Here is a 17136-nt window from a genome sequence, read left to right on the forward strand (position 1 = left end):
GGCCATTGTCACTCTCTTGTTCTCACTCTGTTTGTGAAAAGACAGGCTGAGAAATCCCTCCTGCCTGGAAGCTTTTATTTGCCTTTTCTTTCCAAGTCACATGGACAGAGTTTATTGGCAAAACTGTCAAGAGCAAGAATGAGGAGCCAACAATTACCCGGTCTGCTCCTTCTCATGGGACCACACCCCGTCCTGCTGTGCAGACAGACGAGTTGCCTTAGGCCCTCATGGCCCTTTTATTCTTTTCTGACTCTGGCCCAGGCTTTGGCAGGCCAGTTCAGCCTATTTCAAGGAGGGTGCTATTGATAAACGGGAGCGCTCACAGGGTTACCCTTACTCATCTGCTAACGGCCACGGGAGGCAAAACACTTGCCCTGGATATGGCACTCGCTATGGCCTTATGAAGCAGCAGCAGCAGCCACCTTACAGGTTTGGACACTGAGTTTCAAAGAAGTGACATTCTGCCCAAAGTCACCAGCTAGGAGGGGCTGGACCCGAGATACATAGTCTGAGCTCCCAACCATTGCTGCCCGGTGGCTGAATGGGGCTCACGCTCAGAGTCTCAGAATAGAATATGCTTGCACTGCTAGTTTTTTTTTAAAATATATTTTTATTGATTTCAGAGAGGAAGGGAGAGGGAGAGAGAGATAGAAACATCAGTGATGAGAGAGAATCATGGATCGGCTGCCTCCTACTGGGAATCGAGCCCATAGCCCGGGCATGTGACTTTTGACTGGAATTGAACCCGGGACCCTTCAGTCTGCAGGCCAACACTGTATCCACTGAGCAACACCAGCAAGGGCTTACACGGCTAGTTTTTTACCTTTCACTGTTAGACATTATGTATTGATTTCCTGCCTAACTCTTATATCACCCTCTGTATCCACACCACCTCCCTCCACCCATGTCCCATAGTGTAGGGTTGAGTTAGGTCCACGTAGACTGTGAGCAACGGACACAGGAAATGGTGCTGACCCCATGGTGGACACGGTGACCCCAGGTGGAGGCGGGAGGACCAGCAGACATTATACCCAGACAGCCTGGCACCTCTGCCCACACGAATGCCCTTGGGATTTTCCAGAGAATCCACAAACAACCGAAAGGGTCTTGAACCCCCCTAGCCACCTGAGGTGCTCACGGACTGTCCTCTTTGCTGTCAGCTGTCAGTTTGCCCCAAAATGGAAAGCCTTCTGCAGCCTGTTCTGCCCCACTCCCTCCGCTCTCGCTCTCGAAGAAGCCTGTTGTTGTCTTTGCTCATTGACAATGGCCTTTCTGCCCTCACATGATCTTATAGTTGTGGGAGCCCTGACCAGAGTAGCCAGATGTTCAAGGCCAAGGCCAACTTCCCAGACGCAGGTCAAAAGCAAGGACACAGCAGTCTTACTGCACCGCACAGGCGTGCTGGATACTGATGCCAAAGACTGATGCCACGACTCAAGCAGGGAGCCTCTTTCATCTAAGTTGGTATAAAGGGTGCTGCTGCCCAGCTGGTGCGAGGCTGCCGGCCAGACGATGTTGTGTGGTGGCTAGCGCCTATGTGTCCTGTGCTGCTCAAGCAGCTACTGTGTTTGTATGGCTCTTATTTGGAGGCTGCTCTGCAGGAAAGATGTCATGTTAACCAGCCGGGGGCGGCTGCCTGCTTTGTGGGACTTTACTTTGAAGAACTGCTTTGCCTAATGGTTCTTTAGTAGCAATGGCCACTTGGACTGCAATGCAGACTCTCTTATGTGCATATGACTTCTCACATCTTCTCCGCCCAATACCCGGCATCCACAAAGGTCCAGGTCCCGGCAGGGGAGCAGAGGCCCCACAAGAGTAGACATAATTCAAAGTCTCTGAGTTGTTCAATGACAATTGCTCACGTCCATGACAATGCAAGTGTCTTCCCACTCACGGTCATTTCCCACAGCTAAAACCCCTCCGCTTTCTTGCGTGTTCATCTCTGTGGCAGACCCAGTGTGTCAGCAGTGCACAGGGCACTTACCTACAGCTCCCGGCTTCCATGGGAGGAGTGCCTCCTCTGTCTCTTACTTCAGCTGAGATGGGCTTCCCGCTAGGCCGGCAGGCAGCCATCCCTGGAGACTCCCTTCCCATCGTTCTGAGGAGTTCTGCCTGCACCTCTTTGCCAGCATGGACCCTGTTTTTCTCCCCTTCCTCCACCTTTTGGTTACTCCCCAGATTTAATGGAACACATTCTCCAGTAGCTTACCAAGAAATGGTGTGTGGATGGAAGATACAATTTTGAGATACTATATGTCTCGTGTTTTTATTTGACCTCACACTTGATCGATAATATGTACTAGTATTATTCTAGACTGAAAATAATTTTCTATCTATTCCTACTGGGGATGGAGCCCACAACCCAGGCATGTGCCCTGACCAGGAATCGAACCATGAACTCCTGGTTCATGGTCGACACTCAGCCACTGAGTCACACCACCAGCCAGGCACATTTAATCATTTTAAAGTGTACAATTCAGTGGCATTCAGTACATGTTCTATATTGTACTACCATCCCACCACTATCTATACCCAAACCTTTTTTATCATCCCAAACAGAAATTCTGTCCCCGTTAAACAATGTCCCTTTCCCCCTAGCTCCCTCCAACCTACTTTCCAACTCTAATCATGAACAGGTTATTCTAGTCTCTTCCATGTGGAATCAGTGTTTGTCCCTTGTGCCTGGCTTATTTCACTGATGTCTTCACGGTTCGTCCTTATTGCAACCAGTGTCAGTACTTCACTCATCTTAATAACTGAATAATAGTCATAGGTATATATCACATTGTATTTATCCTTTAATCTGTTGAACACTTGGGCATTCACTTTTTGACGGACTTGTGTAAATAATATTGCAAATATTGGTGCACAAGTACCTGTTTGAACCACTGCTCTCAGGGTGTTGGATATACACCCAGGAGTGGAGTTACTGTGTTTCACTGTTGGTATTCCTCATTAGGGCATCATAATGCCGGGGTTCTTTTCCCAGCCTTACAAAGGGTTCAGCATTCTGGAGAAAGGGGGTGCGCGTAGATGATTAAAAAGGAGTCCAAGGATGAAAGATATTTTTGAAAGGCATTGGGGGTCAGAGGAGCTTCAGCTAAAGAGACTCTCCTTGTCTCAGGACCCTGTGCTTTTATTAAACACAATTTGTCCCAAGGCAAGGTGGAAATATACACTTCAAAGGGTAAGGTATCAAAGGGTACAGAAGCATTATCAGTTTGGGGAATAGCCTACAGCTGTTCAGGTGTTTGGCCAACAGGAGGCAATAAAATGCCCTGAGCTGTCTGGCAGTTAACAATCCTATTTCAGGTTTGGGGAAGTGCCTTTTAGCCGTTTCCAACAGGTAAATTGCATATGTGGCTCACCCTTGTTGAGCCCCCCAAGTCCCATCAACCTTTTTATGGAACTCTTGTAATTATTACATGCTGGAATTGGTTCTCCGCATTTCACATTCTGAGAAACTTCCAAACTATTTCCATTGTGGCTGCACCATTTTACTTTCCCATGACAGTTCCGATTTCTCCACATCCTCTCCAGCAGCTGTCATCCTCCCCACCCCCATTTTTTATAATAGTTGTCCTAATGTGTGTGAAGTGGTGTTTCATTGTGGTTTTGTTGGTAAATTTTCCTAATGACTAATGATGTTGAGTATTCTTTGTATACTCATTGATCACTGTACATCATCTTTGGAGAAACATTGATTAAGATTTTTCACAGTTTTGACTTGAGTTGTTTGGTTTTTTATCATTGAGTTTTAAGAATTATTTACATATTCTGGATATTAATTCCTTATCAGAGATATGATTTGCAAATACTTGCTCCCATTCTGTGAGTTGTCTGTTGATAGTATCCTTTGATGCAGAAAAGTTTCTAATTTTGATGTAATCCAATTTACCTAGTTGTCACAGCCAAAGTATCATTGTCAAATGTAATGCATGAAGATTCCCCCTGCTTTCTCCTAAGTGTTATAGTTTTCTCCTAAGTTTAGGGCTTTTATGTATGTGAAGGTAATTTTTGTATATGTTGTAAGGTAAGGGCCAGCATCACTCTTTTGCATATGAAGACCTAGTGTTCCTAGCACCATTTATTGAAAACACTGTCTTTTAACCCTTATGCACTGCTGGTGGGAATGCAGACTGATGCAGCCACTGTGGAGAACAGTATGGATTTTCCTCAAAAAACTGAAAATGGAACTCCCATTTGACCCAGTAATCCCACTCATAGGAATATATCCTAAGAAACTAGAAACACCAATCAGAAAGGATATATGCACCCCTATGTTCATAGCAGCACAATTTACAATAGCTAAGATTTGGAAACAGCCTAGGTGCCCGTCAGCAGATGACTGGATCAGAAAACTATGGTATATCTACACAATGGAATACTATGATGCCATAAAAAAGAAGGAATTCTTACCATTTGTAGCAACCTGGATGGAATTGGAGAACATTATGCTAAGTGAAATAAGCCAGTCAATGAAAGAAAATACCACATGATCTCACTCATTTGTGGATAATAAAAAACATTATAAACTGATGAACAAAAACATAGATACAGAGGCAGTAAAGCATCAAACAGACTGTCAAATTACAGCGAGAAGGTTAGGGAGAGGTGGGGGAAATAAGAGATCAACCAAAGGACTTATATGCATACATATAAGAATAACCAACGGATGCAAAACATTGGGGGGTGAGGACATGTATGGGAGTGGGGGGGGGCAATGGTAAGGATAGGTACACATATAATATCTTAATAAAAAAAAACAAAACACTGTCCTTTTCCTATGAAAGGTTGTGGCAGCCCTGCTGAATCAGTGGACTATACATGTGAGAATTTATTTCTGGGTTCTATTCTATTTCATTGGTCTGTGTGTCTGTTATTCTAGTATCACACTATTTGCTTTAGCTTGTAATAAGTTTTGAAATCAGGAAGTGTGAATTCTCCAAATCTGTTGCTGTCTTCTTTAAGATTGTTTTTGTCTTATTCAGGGTCCCTTGCAATTAATTACATATGAATTTTTAGGATGCAATTTTCTGTGTAAAAAAAGCCATTGGAATTTTTTTAGGCATTGTATTGATTCTGTAGATCACTATGGGCAGTTTTGTTAAGTCTTCCAATCCATGAGCATGGGATGTCTTTTATTTAGGTCATTAATTTGAGCAATGTTTGGTAATTTTTAAGGTATACTTTTTTCACCTTGGTTCAAGTTACACAAAAGTATTTTATGCTTTTGTAAATGGAATTATTTTCTTAATTTCCTTTTAAGATTGTTCATTGCAAGTGCGTTCATAAATACAACTGATTTTTGTGTTGATTTTTTAATCCTGTAACTTTACTAAATTATTTTATTGGCTATAACAGCTATTTTGTGTGTGTAATTTTTAGAGATTTTTACATATAGTATCATGTTATCTGTGAACAAATATTTTATTTTCTCCTTTCCAATGTGGATATGTTTATTTCTTTCTCTTGCCTAATTGCTCTAGCCAGAGCTTCCAGTATTATGCTAAATTTAAGTAGTAAAAGCAGGCCTTCTTGTTTTGTGGGTGATCTTTCAGTCTTTCACCATTGAATATGATGCCAACTGTGGGGTTTTTTATATATGACTTTTATCATGTTGAGGAAGTATTTTATGTTTCTACTTTACTGAGTGTTTTCATCATGAAAAGGTGTTGAATTTTGTGAAATACATTTTCTGCGTCAGTTGAGATGATCATGTAGTTTTTCTTCATTCTTTTATTTTGATATGTTACACTGATTAATTTTTGTTGAATCATCATTACATTCTGGAAATAAATTCCACTTGGTTATGGTGTATAACCTTTTTAATATATTGTTGGATTTAATTTGATAATATGTTGTTAAGGGTTTTAATGTATATATGTCATATTGGTCTGTAAATATTTTCTTATGATGTCTTTATTAGGTATCAGTGTAATGCTGTCCTCATAGAATGAGTTAAAAAGTATTCTTTCCTCTTCAATTTTTTTGGAAACGTCTGAGAAGAATTAGTGTTAATTCTTCCTTAAATGTTTGACAGAATTCACCAGTGAAATTGTCTGCTCCTGGGCTTTTTTGTTAGGAACTTTTCAATCTGATTCAATCTTCTTATTGTTATAGGTATATTCAGATATTCTTTCTTCAAGTGTAAGTTTTTGTAGATTGACTGTTTCTAGGAAATTGTACATTTATCGAAATTATCTAACTTGTTGGTGTATAATTGTTCATAGTTCTTTCTTACAATCTGTAAAATGTCTCAACTTCCATTTATGATTTACTAATTTGTCCTGTCTCTTTTTCTTTTTTTATATCTTTATAGTTTTGAGTATTACATATCTCCCTCTCGCCCCTTCCATTGACCCCTTCTAGCCTGCCCCCACCCCCTGCCCCAGGCCTTCACCACCCTATTGTCTGTGTCCATGGGTTATGCATATACGCATATAAATCCTTTGGTTGATCTCTTCCCGCCCACCCACTCACCCCCACCTTCCTTCTGAGATTCATCCGAAAGATGAATTCTTACTTCTATGTCTCTGAATCTATTTTGTTCATCAGTCTATTTTGTTATCAGGCCTTTTTGAATTGAGATAATTAGGTGTTCTGTTTGCTTCTTAAATTTGAGAATCCAGATTTTTCCATAGTCTCAGGAAGTTCTTGTCAACTATTCATTTGAGTAGGCTCTCTGCTCCCTTCTCCAGGTCTTCTCCTGGTATACCCATTATTCTTATATTGCTCTTTCTGATGGAGTCAGATAGTTCGTTTAGAGTTCTTTATTTATTTACTAGAGGCCCAGTGCACAAAATTCGTGCACTTTGGTTGGGGGGGGGCAGTTCCTCAGCCTGGCCTGCACCCTCTCCCAGTCTGGGAGCCCTCGGGGATGTCTGACTGGCTTCTGGCTGTGCAGCACTCTGCCTGTGGAATCTGGCCGAAACCGGCTCTCTGACATCCCCCAAGGGGTCCTGGATTGCAAAAGGGCTCAGGCCAGGCCAAGGGATCCCACCGGTACACCATCAGGGCTGGGGAGAGATGTGGGAGGTTGGCCAGCTGGTGAGGGACTGCAGGGCGGCGGGGGGGGGGAGGGGGGGGAGGGAGGGGCTCCAGGGCATGTTCAGCTTGTCTCGCTCAGTCCCGATCAGCCAGACCCCAGCAGCAAGCTAACCTACCGGTCAGAGCGTCTGCCCCCTGCTGATCAGTGCACATCATAGTGACTGGTCGACCAGTCAACTGCCCCCTGGTGGTTAGTGCATGTCATAGTGAGCGGTTGAGCGGCCTTAGCATATTATTAGCATATTACACTTTGATTAGTTGAATGGCTGACCAGTCAACCAGACACTTAGCATATTAGGCTTTTATTATATAGGATTTACTTTTTACTCTCAAGTCTCTCTCTTCTTCCATCTGTGTCAATTCTAGATTTCTATCTTTTTTTTTAAATAAATCTTTATTCAGATTATTACAATTATTTCTCCATTTTCCCCCCATAGCTCCCCTCCACCCATTTCCCACCCCACCTTCTTCCCTTACCTCCCCCCCACTGTCCTCATCCATAGGTGTATGATTTTTGTCCAGTCTCTTCATGAACCCCCCATACCCCTTTCCCCCTGAGAATTATCAGTCCACTCCCTTTCTATGCCCCTGATTCTATTATATTCACCAGATTATTCTGTTCCTCAGGTTTTTAATTCACTTGATTTTTAGGTTCACTTGTTGATAGATATGTATTTGTTGTTCATAATTTTTATCTTTACTTTTTTCTTCTTCCTCTTCTTTAAGAATACCTTTCAGCATTTCATATAATACTGGTTTGGTGGTGATGAACTCCTTTAGCTTTTTCTTGTCTGTGAAACTCTTTATCTGCCCTTCAATTCTGAATGATAGCTTTGCTGTGTAGAGTAATCTTGGTTGTAGGTTCTTGCTATTCATCACATTGAAAATTTCTTGCCACTCCCGTCTGGCCTGCATAGTTTCTGTTGAGAAGTCAGCTGACAGTCGTATGGGTGCTCCCTTGTAAGTAACTAACTGTTTTTCTCTTGCTGCTTTTAATATTCTCTCTTTATCTTTTGCTCTTGGCATTTTAATTATGATGTGTCTTGGTGTAGTCCTCTTTGGATTCCTTTTGTTTGGGGTTCTGTGGGCTTCCTGGACTTGTAAGTCTATTTCTTTCACCAGGTGGGGGAAGTTTTCTGTCATTATTTCTTCAAATAGGTTTTCAGTATCTTGCTCTCTCTCTTCTTCTGGCACCCCCATAATTCTGATATTGGTACGCTTGAAGTTGTCCCAGAGTCTTCTTACATTATCTTCAACTTTTTGGATTTTTTTTTTTTTTTGCTTTTTGCTTTTTCGGTTGAGTGTTTTTTGCTTCTTTGTATTTCAATTCTTTGACTTGATTTTTGTGTTCCTCTTGTCTGTTTTTGGGTCTCTGTATAATATTTTTTATTTCAGTCAGTGTATGTTTAATTTCTACTTGGTCCTTTTTCATATCTTCGAGGGTCTCGTTATATTTATCAGCCTTTTCTAGGATATTCTTAAAAAGCCTTATAACTGTGGTTTTGAATTCTATATCCAGTCGTTTGTTTTCCTCCATTTCTTTCGTTTGTGATCTGATTCTTTGACGCTGCATTTTCTTTTTTTTTTTAAACATATTTTATTGATATTTTACAGAGAGGAAGGGAGAGGGATAGAGAGCTAGAAACATCGATGAGAGAGAAACATCGATCAGCTGCCTCCTGCACACCTCCCACTGGGGATGTGCCCGCAACCAAGGTACATGCCCTTGACCAGAATCGAACCCGGGACCCTCCAGTCCGCAGGCCGACGCTCTATCCACTGAACCAAACCAGTTTCAGTGACGCCGCATTTTCACTGCTTCCCTGAGTTGGTAAGGTAGATTTGTGTGCTACGTTTTCAATATGGCCCAGTGGGTCGGCCTCCCCAGTTAACCTGAGGTGGACACTCTTGGTGCACCCCTTTGTGGACTGTGTGTACAGCCTTGTTGTAATTAAGTCTTTATTGTTGTTGGTATCACTGGGAAGAATTGACCTCCAGGCCAGTTGGCTGTAATGATCAGCTATGTCTATGCTGGGAGAAGTTCGGTGCTGGAGACAGCCTTATAGGATTAGACTTGCCAAATTGAAATAGCCTCTGTGCTAGGCTTGGATGAGGTGGAGTCTCAGTCTTGGCTTCCCGTCAGCCTTGCCCTTGCGCGCACGTGCGTGCCTTCAGACCTCTGCCTTCCCGGCTCCCGAGTCTCCGCCTGAGAGTCCAGACTCCCCCCACAAGAGCGTGGGTCCCCAGGGGCTCGCCTGGAACTGGGGTTCAGTGCAGTCAGAACTGGGGCCCAGTGCAGTCAGGAGCCTCCAACTCCCTTCCACTAGGGAAAGCCTGTGGCAACCTCCGCAGCATTTGTGCGCACTGGCGCGCGCGCGCTTTCAGTCCTCCACCTTCCCCGGCTCCCGAGTCTCCGCCCGAGAGTCCAGACTCCCCCCGTAAGAGCGTGGGTCCCCAGGGGCTCGCCCGGAACTGGGGTTCAGTGCAGTCAGAACTGGGGTTCAGTGCGGTCAGGGGCTTCCTTCCCCCTTCCGCCAGAAAAAGTCAGCCAGGCTCTCAGCCGCCCTTCCTCTCTGCGCACACAAAGACCCTTTGCCGTACCTCCAATTCTCTGTGAGCTTTTCTCTTTCCTTCTAGTTGTAGAATTTTCACTCAGCCAGCTTTCCTGTGGTTCTGGATGGTGTCCGTTCTGTCTTTTAGCTGTAGTTTTGAAATTGTTGTGCGAGGCAGCAGTTTAGGTGTTTACCTATGCCGCCATCTTGGTTTCTCCCCTAGATTTCTATCTTTGATATCACGAATTCTTTGCTCCATCTGAATAGCTCTATTTCCTAAGCTTGCAAATTTATTTTTTATTTCTTTTATTGAATTCTTCAGCTCCAGAATTTTTATCTGGTTCCTTTTTAAGGCTTCAGTCTCTTTGGTAAAGTACTCCTTTTGTTCATTGTTTTATTTCTGAGCTCATTAAGCTGCCTATCTGTGTTTTCTTGTATCTTGTTCACTATTTTTAGAACTGCAATCTTGAATTCTCTGTCAATTAAATCACATATTTGCATGTCTTTAAGTTTATTTTTTGGAGATACTTAATTTTCTTTCTGATCTGCCTTGTCACCTTGGTCTTCATGGTATTTGATGGATTCTTTCTCTGCCTAAGCATTTATAGGAATAAAATCTGCTTTAAAAAAAAAAAAAGAGTGGATTTTAAAAATGTGGTACTTCTCTATTTAGTAGTTTGATAAGAAGAGGTCTTTATATTGTTTTCCAGTAGGGACACTGAAACATAAGTTTTTTAGTTTCTCTCCCACTGTTCTGGCCTCCTGGATCTCTGCGGGGCAGTGAGAAATGCCCTGTATTCCCTGGGGAGGTGAGCATATTCTCTGTAACCAAGGCACCTCCATCTGAGGGTGCCACTCCCATGGGGAAACGTGTGGTTACGGAGTTCAGAGCCCATGAAAGCCCAGCATTGTCCCCTGCAACTGGATGCTGCCAGCAGTGTCGCCCTGCTGGAGGTGTCCCAGGTGCACACCCTGGGCTCGGCCATGATGGCAGAGGCTGTCCTGTGCGTCCTTGGCTTTTCTCTCCTCCCAGGAATGGTGACTGCCAGACCTTCCCTGACTCACCGCTGCATCTCCACCCCTGTCCCTGGGACTTGCCACCGTGTGTGCCTGCATGCAGGGAGGAGTGCTGCTGTCTCTCCAGCTCCCAGGGCGGCAGATCGTGTGCTGTCTCCCACGCTCACTGCTGCAGCTTCTTCCAGGGCCTGCGTAGCCTCAGAGGGTGAGGGAGGTGGCCTAGCTCAGTGGCCTTGTTTATCTGCCTGGTAATGGCAGCCACTAGACAACCACCACCACACCTCTGTGCCCTATTTCTGCCACAGTCATGGGGTTCAGCTGCAGTGTGTGCTGACCACTCAGGCTCCCCCTCCCTCTCTGCTCTCCAGGGCTTCAGGGAGTGCACGCTGCAACTGGTTCCTTCCTTCTCCCTAAACCTGCAGCGAGCTCCTGGCTGCATTCCTGTCACCTGCCTGTGCTCTGCTCCCCCCCACCCCCTGTTCGCTCTGACTTATCCACCTTCAGATGTTTCTATGTGTGGATCTCTCAGACGTGTTTGTGTGTCAAGCAGGGAATCCTTTGTTGAATTAGAGATATTCAACTTGTTGTAACTTCAAGAGGAGAGACCAGGGAAACCTCTCACACCACCATGCTTTTTTTTTTTTTTAAATCCTCACCTGAGGATATTTTTCCATTGATTTTTAGAGAGAGTGGAAGAAAGAGGGAAAGACAGAAATATCAATGTGAGAGAAACACATTGATTGGTTGCCTCCTGCATGTGCCCTGACCAGGGCCTGGACCATGGAGGAGCCTGCAACTGAGGTACATGCCCTTGACTAGAATATAAACCAGGTCCCTTCAGTCACAGGCTGTATCCACTGAGCCAAACTGGCTAGGGCACCACCATGCTTCTGACATCACTCATTACTGCCCTTGCTTGTATTTAGTTGATTACCTGTCATGCACCATTTTGATTTCCTTTTTCTTTCTTTTCCTGTATTTTTCAAGTTATTTTTTTATTGATTACCTTGGGGGGTTATAATTAACAACTTAAACTTATGACAACCTTGTTTGAAAAATACTAACTTAGTTTGAGTGGTTTATAAACACTGTGTCCCTATAGCTCTGTTCCTTCCATTATATTGTTATTATCATAGATTAACTCTTTATACATTTTATGGTTTACAATCATTGTTTTATGCATTGGTCCATTAAGTCATATAGAAAAAAAAAAGAGGAGTTATAAACTACACAAAAAAGTACAATAATATTAGCTTTTATATTGATCTATGTAGTTACCTTAACCAGTGTTCCTTATTTTTTTCTTTCATTTCAACATGAAGGGCTCCCTTTAGCATTTCGTATAGGGCAGGCTTAAGGTAGTGAACTCCCTCAGCTTCTCAGCTTTTGATTATCTGAAAATGTCTTAATTTCTTCTCCTTTTTTTAAAAAAAAAATTTTTTTTAATATATTTTATTGATTTTTTACAGAGAGGAAGAGAGAGGGATAGAGAGTTAGAAACATCGATGAGAGAGAAACATCGGTCAGCCGCCTCCTGCACACCTCCCACTGGGGATGTGCCCGCAACCAAGGTATGTGCCCTTGACCGGAATCGAACCCGGGACCCTTCAGTCCGCAGGCCGACGCTCTTTCCACTGAGCCAAACTGGTTTCGGCTCTTCTCCATTTTTGAAAACTAGTTTTGCTGCAGGTTTTTTCTTTTAGGACTTTAAATATATCATCCCATTGTCTTCTGGTTTCAGTGATTTCTGATGAGAAATCAGCTGTTAATTTTATTAAGAATCCCATGTACATAAGAAGTTGCTGCTTTCACAATTTTCTCTTTCTCTTGGGGTTTTGACAATTTCATTATGGTGTGTCTCAGTGTGGGTCTCTCAAAAATCTGTGGGTTTAACCTGGTGAGAGTTCATGGAGATTCTTCAGCATGTATATTCAGGACTTTCCTAAGATTTGGGAAGTTTTCAGCCATCTATAATAATAAAAGTGTAATATGCTAATTAGACCGGATGACCTTCCAGATGAAGCAGGGATTGTGAGGAAAGCCCGGGTCCCAGGTGCCTGCCAGCTGCTGGAGGGAAGCCCGGGTCCTGGGTGCCAGAGGCCGGAAGGAAGCTGGTGTCAGCAGCCGGGGGAAGGAAGTCTTACTCTTGCAAGAATTTCATGCATTGGGCCGCTAGTTATTTCATAAAATGTTGTGCCCCTTTCTCTCTCTTTTCTCTTTCTGGAGGTCCTATAAGCATATGGTGGTATGTTTGATGAGGTCCACAAGTTCCTCAAGTTCTGTTCCTTTCTCCTCATTCTTTTTTATTTCTGCCTCAGACTACGTAATTTCAATCATTTGATCCTTTTTCCCCACCTGCTTAAATCTGCTTGTTGAACCCCTCCAGTGAGGTTTTTTTTTTTTTTTCATTTTAGTTGTTGGACTTTTCAATTCTAGAATTCCTGTATGTTTCCATTTGAAAAAGACTTTTTAAAAGAGTAGTTTGAGGTTCACAGAAAAAAAAATCAATGAAAAGTAAAAAAATTCCCATTTATTCCTTACCCCATACATGCACAACCTCCCGCACTTTCAACATCTTGCACCTTGTGGTACATTGGTTACAACTGATGAACCTAAATTATCACCCACCGTCTATCATTTACACTTGGGTTCACTCTTGGTGTCGCCCATTCTATGGGATTTGAAAAATGTATAGTAGCATGTATCCACCATGATAGTATCATACAGAATAGTTTCATGCCCTATAAAATCCTCTGTGCTCTGCCTTTATTTCTCCCTCCCCACTCAACCCTTGACTACCACTGATTTTTCTGTTTCCATAGTTCAGCCTTTTCCAGAATGGCATGTATCTGATACTATACAATAGCTTTTTCAGCGTGATTTCTTTCCATTCGTTCATGCACTTAGGCTCCTCCATGGCTTTTCATGACTTGATAACTTGTGCGGTGCCAGCACAGCCAAGGGTTTGGTGAGCCTGAGGGAGGAAGGTAAAGGATGAAGAAAAAGACAGACAAGAGAATAAGCTGGGTCTAGGTAGATCTTCTGTGCCTGGCTGAGGCCACAGAACAGATCCAGACTGCAAGCTGATGCTTTATTTATAGTCAGGGGCAAACAAAGTAATTTACAATGTTCTTGTTAAGTTTCACTTGTTCTGGCAGCACTTGCTGCCCCTCCCACAGCCCATTAGCTACCTAGGAAAGATCTAGCAGCTGTGGGCAAACTACGGCCCGCGGGCCCGTTCGGCTGTTTTATCCGGCCCGCGGAGCCAAAAGAGCAGAGGGTTCTCTTGCTCTCCCCTCCGCTCCTTTACTTTGAATTTATATTAGTTCACACAAACACTCCATCCATGCTTTTGTTCCGGTCCAGTTTAAGAACCCATTGTGGCCCTCGAGTCAAAAAGTTTGCCCACCCCTGATCTAGGGAGCAGTCACAAGACCAAGCTTAATTATGCTTAGAGGACTGTGCCCTCCAAGCTGGGACTTGTTTGTGACTTTGCCAGCAGGTCAGTCCGAGGCTTAACCCTATAACCACTCCCTACAATAACTCACTTCCTTTTGTGCTGAATAAATCTCAGTGTTTTCTTACCCATCCCCCTACTAAAGAAAATCTTGGTTGCTTACAAGTTTTGGTTCCTTTTATGCAACTTCTATCTCTAAGTTCATATTTTCATTTTGTTCATGCTTTATTTTTCTGATTTCCTTTAGTTCTTTGTCCTTTAGCTTATTGAACATATTAAAGACGGTTGAGCCCTAGCCGGTTTGGCTCAGTGGATAGAGCGCAGGCCTGCAGACTGAAGGGTCCCGGGTTCAATTCTGGTCAAGAGCACATGCCTGGGTTATGGGCTCAGTCCCCGGTGGGGGGCATGCAGGAGGCAGCCGATCGATGATTCTCTCTCATCATTGATGTTTCTATCTCTCACTTCCTCTCTGAAATCAATAAAAATATAAAAAATAAAAAAACAAAAAATAAATAAAACCAAAGACAGTTGATTTAATTTCCAATGTCTATGTTTCCTCAGGGATGGTTTCTGTCAAATTCTTTTTTCTTTTTTTTTTTTCTGTGAGTGTGCCATGCTTTCCGGTGTCTTTGTGTGCTTGGTAAGTTTGTTAGGAACTAGACATTCTGAGTATTATGTTGTGGTAACTGGAAATCTGGTGCTCCCACTCCTCATGGTTTGCCAAATGCTGCTTGTTGAGGGCTTGAATCTATTTGTGACTTTCCCAAACTATTTTTGCAAAGCACGTGTTTCTTTTGTGTGACCACTGAGGTTTCTGTTCCTTTATCTCTGCAGTCAGGCAGTGACCTGACAAAAATTATCCTTAAATGTCCACTTACTTCTCAGCTCTCAGAACTCGCAGGTAACCTGCTTGTTCTCAAGGTTTAGAATCTGATCTTAATCGCTGGTGCTCTCAAATGTCATGATGGCGGGTCTCGGTTTGCTGTGCCAGACACCTGGTTGGCTCTTTGAATTTGGAAGCTAATATCCTTTACATCTGTTTTCTCAGCATCCCCACTAGTCAGCCTTTGGACCTCTTGCAATGATTCCATAACTTTTAAAATCTTTTCATTCCCTGTTTTCTGGGAAATTTCTTCAATTACATCTTAAAATCCTACCCATGTTTATTCTGAGTATCATGTTTTTAAATGTCTAGTAATTCTTTCCTATGCGTATTCTTCTTTCAAAATAGTATCTCATCTTTTTCACGAATGTGAAATTACCTTCCTTTCTAAGGATAGCCGTTGTTGCTATGTAGTTCTTTCCACGTTCCTCTGTTCCCTGCAGGGGTCTGCTGACTCCAGCATGCTCCTTCTCCTTGCTCTGCTCAAGTTCTCTTCCAGGAAGAGGTACTTCGAGGTCAGGTGACCTTTGGCTGTTCGCTCCCAACTCGGCAGGAATAGTTCATTGGCAGTTCTGGATAAACCTACGGGGCTGCCAAGGAAGAAGCTTTACTCTGGGTGGTCATGCAGCAGCGCGGGCATTTTCTTGAGAGAATCTCCCAGTTGGTGCCACCAGGGCTTTTCCTTTGGGCCCGTTTTCCGAGAGCAGAGTCAGCTGACTCCCTGCCAGTGGAGGATGGGGAAGAAGAGCGTTTTTCACCCCTGACCACAACTGTCCTTCAGCAGCGGCTGGCGGGGGAGGGACCTTATTGCTGCCCTCAGTTGTGTCTGAGGAGACCCTTGACCTTCTGCCTGGGTGGGCAAGGGGCCACTACCTGCCAGGGAATGAGAATCTGAGAATATGAATGTCTAACCAAGACTTCTCCATGGCTTTGCCTGCCGTTGCCCACTGTCAGACATGCTGATGCCTCCAGTTCCAGAAACCTCCTGGGTTCTGTGGCTCAAATCAATGTCCTTCCTCCTGTGGGCCTCAGAGTAGAGATGGTCGCAGCTCTTGTGTCCAAGTCATTGTGTTACTTATCAATGGTCCTAAAGTCAAAGGCTGTGCCACTGGCCACTCAGATCGACCACGGAGAACATAAAGTGCTTTCTTTAATGGAGAGGTGAGTAGCATGAGATAGTTTGAGAGAGAGAGAGAGCACATTCACATAACTTTTATTATAATACATTGTTATAATTGTTCTATTTTATTATTAGTTATTGTTGTTCATCTCTCACTGTGCCTAATTTATAAGTTACACACTCATCACAGGTGTGCATGTGTAGGAAAACAGTATACATAGGGTTTGGTACTTTGGAGTTTCAGGCATCCACTGAGGGTCTTGGAATGTGTCCCTCACAGGAAAAGGGGGACCTCTGCATACACAGGAACAGTTTATAAGCAGTACACTTTTATGTTACACATAACATTGCGTGTGTCTTTAACTCAGTAAGAAGGAAAATGAGGGGAGTTGTCGTCTACTGAGTGCTTGCTGTGTGCTGATCACTGCATGGCTCCTTTAATGAGAACCTGCTGTGTCGCAGCAAGGCCTGAGCTAGTTCCTCAGGACCCAGCAGTGGGAACGATTAGACAGAGCCCTGCCTGCATGCTGCTCACAGTTAATGGGAAGACTTATCAAACAATCACACTCCTGATGGGAAGTGACAACGAAGGGCAGACCAGTACAGAGGGGCGTCCCATGGAAGGAGAGTCAGAAAGGCTCGGAGGAGGAAGAGGAAGGAACCCCCAGGAGGAAGCGAGAATAGCGCATGTGTGGATCAACATGTGCAAGGATCCTGTGGAGGCCCTGGTCAGCGGTGCTCAGTGGTTAGTGTGAGCCCTAATCCCGTGAGCACAGGAGCTAGCAGATTGAATTCCCTGTCAAGGCACATACCTAGATTGTGGGTTCGATGCCTAGTTGGGGCTCATGTGGGAGGCAACCAATCTCTCTCTCTCCCCTCCTCCTCTCTCCCCTCCACCCTCTCTCCCCTCCCACCCTCTCTCCCCCCTCCACCCTCTCTCCCCCCTCCACCCTCTCTCCCCCCTCCACCCTCTCTCCCCTCCCACCCTCTCTCCCCTCCCCTCTCTCCCCTCCTCCCTCTCTCCCCTCCTCCCTCTCTCCCCTCCCACCCTCTCTCC

The 17136-nt window shown here is 44.0% G+C and overlaps 1 protein-coding gene across 1 annotated transcript in view; it reads left to right on the plus strand.

Moving 5' to 3' along the window:
- The window catches only part of TNFRSF13B (TNF receptor superfamily member 13B), a 51749-nt gene that overhangs the window by 9818 nt on the left and 24795 nt on the right, over positions 1-17136 (plus strand). The window lies entirely within an intron of this gene.

The sequence above is a fragment of the Plecotus auritus genome, assembly GCF_963455305.1.
Source record: "Plecotus auritus genome assembly, chromosome: 7".
NCBI classification, from domain to species: domain Eukaryota; kingdom Metazoa; phylum Chordata; class Mammalia; order Chiroptera; family Vespertilionidae; genus Plecotus; species Plecotus auritus.